Raw genomic sequence first — 5,914 nt, forward strand, 5'->3', positions numbered from 1 at the left:
TTCATGGAGTCTGCCACAGAGGGATAGAAGCAGAGATAACCCTGGCCCTCCACTACTCGTTCTCCACCTTCTTCACAGAAGTAACCTTAGTACCTTGGGCCCCCTCCTACAAGGTCCGTCTGTGGCCCCAAACTTCCCTGAAGCAGTGGGCTTTAACTTTATAATTCAAGCTGCCCTTGTATGTTATTGTATTGTGTATTCACCTTTGTTGTGACATGATGTAATTGTTAATTGTCTATTGGCTTATGCAATTTTGGTTTTGCTGAGATTCAGAAAGCTTTCCTGATCTTCCAAATAACAGAAAGAGATGACCCTTTTCTGTAGAAAGACTCACAATCTCCTGGATTACATACTACTACATCATGAAAGAAGGTATCCAACCACCACTTACATATTACCTATTAGAGGTCTCTAGCTAATGGTTGTGCTTTCAGGATGAGTCAGAAAACAGGAATCTGGAGCAGCATGGTATCTGAATAAACCATACAGCTTCATAACAAGAATGCCTTCCTGTAACCAGGAGAAAGCTCAGCCCCAGAGAGTAAGAGGGTGAGTGAGGGGCTTCACCCTGCGTGGCTCCAGGAATCAGCCTAACTTGGACATTGAGGGCATAAACAGATGAAAAGCGCATGGACACAGAGAAAAACTAGAAGAATTAGGTGGCCTAGAACTTCTCTGATGGAGTAGCAATAGCATCCCAGAATCCCAGTGTATTTACCTAGTTGAACAGGGAAGGAGGCATGGTTTTTACACACAGCTGAACAAGGAGGCAAGGATATCCATACAGAAAAACAGGGAGGTGGTGTTATTATACACAGCTGTTGCTGTGTACAGCAGGAAGCAGGGTTAGCTAATCTAGGTAGGAGTCGTCTCCAAAGGGGAGCAGACTTCAGGCTGCAAACATCCAGAGGGAGAAAGCTATGGAGATCATTGTCTGCACACAAAGTCAACGTTCCCATTCAGACCCAATGACAGCCTTCCCATCATCCTTCTGAGTCTCACCTTGAGAAGGGTTTGTCACTCTCATAGGGCCAAGGCTTATGATATGACTGCTGATATAATGCAGTTGCTCAAGACTCCGGTTGCTCCCTACAAAGAGGAATGGCCAAACACAGGTAGAATGTGACCTAGGTCAAAGACCAAAAGTCAATAAGATCTGGTAAGTGGGTGACAAGAAATGGTTTTTTTAAAAGAATGGGAGAAAAGGAGAATGTTATGGAGAAATGCTTCGCTTCAGAAATGCTGTTCACGGAAATGAAAAAGCCCAGACATTTTCTGAAGAGAAAACAGGAGTTGAATTTTACCTCCGCTGCCCTTCCAGCAATAGCAGAGATGGAAATGTCCCAAGAAATATATTTGGAGTCATTACTGAAAAGTTGAACCTTTAGGAAAGAATGTGGTTTTCAGGGATGCTCCTAGCTCTGACTGGTGGGCTGGCTCTGAGTCAGCAGAGCTGCAGGGGGAAATAGCAGGTACAAAGCCTGTGGGAAAGAACTTCTCAAGAGAAGCGAGTCCTGGGGGTGAAGAGATCTGGCACCCGAGACGATGTAAATAAAGATAGGGAAGATGCTGTGAAAGAGGAAAGGTTTCAAGAAGGTACTTCTCATAGAGCAATAGGAAAAGAAGCTCAATGCAGAAGGCAAAGAATTTAAGAGAAAATGGTGGTGATTGATGTTAGCACATCAACTAAAGCTGGTGGGAAATTCTATGATGTATTAATCGTAATCTCTCCAAATGGAATTCAATCTTCAGCAACACTTTAGAGCAACAAAGAAGAGGTTCGTCGTGTATTAGCCATATTGCTTCACTAACAACGGAAGAAGACTATCTGGAGGGACTAAACAAAAACTTTTGGCAACAAAAGTTCCTTCTGGTTTCTCCAAAGGAAACTCTTACTAAGCCTAGACTTGTGGTTCAGCAGTACAGCCCTTGGCTAATGTACCTGAGGCCCTGGGTTCAATGCCTGGCACAAAAGAAAACAGATTATGAGGGCATGTAAACTAGAAACAACACACATCTGTCTTTGTAATTTCTCTTTCAAGAAATAAGAGATGGAGCAGAGCTGCAGCTCCATTGGTGTGTAGTTGCATAGCATGGGCAAGCCCTGGGTTAATCTTCAGTGCTGCATAAATAAAACCTGCAACAGGGATGTAAGCCTGTAATTCCAGCACCCTGGGAGCAAAGGTAGAAGGATCAAGGCAATCCTCAACTATATTTCAATTTAGAGGCCAGCCTGGGATACCTGAGACCTTGTCTCAGAAAGAAAGAAAAAGGTTGGGGAGGAAAGGAGAGAGGGAGGAAGGGAGGAAAGAAGGACAGAAGGGAGGGAGGGAAGGAGGAAGGAAGAAATTTGAACCAATCTAGTAAGGCACCTTCTAGCAAAGAGAATGATTCTCTGAGTTTATCCATATCTGAGAAATAAATAAATAAAGTCAAATCCAGTCCAACCACACTGACTCCATGCTGGCTGGGTTGGCCTGAAGAAAGACATTTAAGCACCCCCTGCAGGTACCACTACAGAGAACAAATGTATGATGGAGAGATGGGGAAAATGAAGTATGCATACAGTGGAGATATGGAAGAGGAAAGTGAAACCAAGTGGTTTGTACACTATGCTGAAAGGTGGAACTGGGGAGTCAGCGCCAGTGAGGAACAGGCGGAAATGCGGGGCCTGCACAACCTGAGACCACAGTGGTGTCTGTGGTCTGTGCTGCCACCAAGGTCCACATCTGTGTCCAGCCGGGCTTCTGCTGATGCCTGTGGTCTGAGTTACCACCAAAAGCCAAGCCATTTGTCCATGGTCTGGGCTGCCCTGTGGATATTTGAGGGCTATGCTGCTGTCCGGGGACATGCTGATCTGAGTGGCCTGTACTGCCACCTGAGGCCATGGGGAAACCCAGGCCATGCTGCTGGGAGTCATGTCTGATCCTATGGTAGCTGGAGTCTGTGTTGATGTCCCAGGCCTGTGTTACCACCAAAAGAACATAGAGATATCCGTGGTCTGGACTGCGGTCTGAAGCTCTCATCAACCACCACGATCAGGAGAGCTGACCCCGCCCCTTGTCTGTCTGCTGGGAGTTGATGTGGGAAAGAGAGAGATACCTTTCCTGCTGCCTGCAGAGCAACCAGATGAGCTGGCCCCAAGGTCATGAAAAGTGAAAGGGCTGGCCCCACCCCTCACCAGTTGCAGCACTCAGGAGAATGGTCACAGCACCTGGGCGGCACAGTAGAACTGGCCAACCGTGAGATCAGGAGAGCTAACCCTGCCCTTTTGCCAGCTGCAGCATTGGGTGGGCCAGCTGGGGCAGTGCTGGAGAGCTCACCCTGTAGCTACTTCCAGGCCCAGATCTAGGACTTTGAGTTGGCCCACCCTTACATCTACCCCCATCTATGATCTGCTGAAGTTCATGAAAGGGCCAGTCCTACAGATCCAAAGCTGCAGGATCTCCATGACACAGGGTAAAACGGGATGTCTGAGAGGAGTCCCAGTGAGGGTCCGATAGTGTAGCAGAAGCCAGAGGCCTGGAAATAGGTCAATGCATTTGCAAATAAAGATGTGTGAAGCATAGAGTATACTGTTACTGTGTAGCACACTGTGACACACTACAGCTTCCACAAGATTTGTTTTTATTGTATATTATTTTATTTTCCTTTGTGGGGAGAGGCTGTAATGGCAGATATGAAGGGATAGGGAGATAAGCAGGAGTGAGGTGCATGATGTGAAATTTACAAAGTCAAAAAGAAAGTTGTTTAAAAAAAAAAGTAAGATCCATAGTAAGAGTTTGGTTGGTGATATAGTCCAGTATAAAATAGTCAAGAAAAAAACCCTACCATTGTTCATATCAAGTGGCTAATAATCCATTGTGTGATAGGGATTCACACTAGGAGAGTTGCATATGTGTGAACTGCTTCTTTGTTGGCCTCAGGGTCTAGCTCTCTTGCATAGTATGCACATTTACCATGCCTTAGTGAATAAGCAAGTCAATAAATTTAATAATGTTTCCATCTAATCATGAACTCATTGAATTCTAAACACTTTAAATATCATTAATGCTAATTTTTGAATCAAAATATTCTATTGGCAATGTGATATAACTTTTATTTCTGCTGCCCTCCATAATAGAAAAAGTCAATTAAAGCCATTCCTTCCAAAAAATATAATTCCTTTTGTTGCTTACATTAAAATGCATACATTGGTCAAATTGAATATAGTAGCATATTTGGTCACTTGAATATAATAGTTCAAGACAGCAATTCCAATAAAAAGAAATGTTATAGCCAAGCTGAAGGAAGGAAGTAACCTATACGGGACGAGAAAATTACTGTCGGCAGCTGTGTAAGGGAACTCGACCACAAACTACTTAATGATAAGTAGGCTTATCAGTGTACCCAAATCAAATAATTGCCATTACTTACCTGTTTGATTTGCATTTAATTAATAACTGGTTTTAAAAGGTGTTAGAAAGAAAGTATTCAACACATACAGATGCACACAACAGGTTAATACTGTTGAATTTAAGAGAAAAAAATTGAATATATAATAACCAGAACCATCGGAAATATATCCATATCTTCGTCATTGCAGTTTCCAAATGTGCATACAGAAAGCTAAGGCAATTCTGTGATCATGTTTTATAGAGTAAGCTATACCAGTTCTTGGTATAGAGGAATGCATACCATCATTTACTTATTGACTTCATAACATTTTTTGCAGCTCTTTAAACACTGTCTACAGTCTCTAGTTCAGGTAAAATGTTATGAATATTACATTTGAAATAATTTCCCACCATTTTTCTTTTAAGAAACTATTCTTGCTAGCTGAATTCAAACAACTGCTTGAAATCCTGAAATACCTGGGTGCTTATTCATTTTACAGAATTAAAGTCTACTGTGTAACAAATCTAACTAGAAGTGATAGACTTCAAGTCAAACCACTGAATGTCAAAGTCAAAGCTGAGAGCTCTTCATAGGTTTTGCTCCTTTGGAAAAGGAAAAGGAGAAAAATAATAATGATAAAGTAAATGCAATCTCACCTTTGAATTTCTTTATTTTTGTCTATTTGTCATAAATAACATAAATAGCCTCAAGGTTAATGGTTTCTCATTTTATGTAACAGTATAAAAATGGATTCATACATAACATGAAATAACAGAGGCCAGAGTATCTTCTTTGTAGCAAATTTTATTTCAAATAACCATAAAAGGTATCCAGGTACTCTTCAGAGTAATTTCTGAGATCATGCATGGTGTAAACAGAAAAGTCCAAAGGAAAGAAACACTCCTGATGGTTCTAACAAGTGAGCTGAAGGGACACAGAAACCGACACCAGAACTTTCTACCCAGGGCTGATGCCTGCATCTTTATCCTTGTCTCTTGACATTTCAGCACAAGATAAAATGTAATATGGAGAAGCAAAAATCAACAACCTAAGAGAAGAGAAACTTGCCAATGGGATACATGTTTGGGGTGGTTAACCTTTTTGTTACTGTTCACAGAGAAATGTATCGAGCAGGAGGTGCTGTCTGGTTGAAACATCTATTTTGCAACACAGTTAACAAGGAAATGAATCCTGGCAATTATATCCCTGCTTACATTCTATTCAGGGATTTCCTTGAGCATCATGCACAGTTCTGAACTTGTTCTTTTTGCTATGAAATTCAGCAAAATAAAATGGGAATGTTCCCAGAAGGTATTAAAAAGAATATTTTAACTTGGGATTTTATTTTGAAGATAAAGGAAATCATATTAACTTGAGAAATATTACAAAGACAAAAAAGGCATGACAAAAAAAAAAACAAAACCAAACCAAACCAAAACAAAACAAAAAAACACCTAAAAATCAAGAGCAAAAGCTAAAGAGATTCAGTTCCAATTTTTTGACATTCCAATTTTTTGACATCGCCTGTAGAGCAAAG

This window comes from Mus caroli, chromosome 1 (assembly GCF_900094665.2).
Source record: "Mus caroli chromosome 1, CAROLI_EIJ_v1.1, whole genome shotgun sequence".
Taxonomy (NCBI): domain Eukaryota; kingdom Metazoa; phylum Chordata; class Mammalia; order Rodentia; family Muridae; genus Mus; species Mus caroli.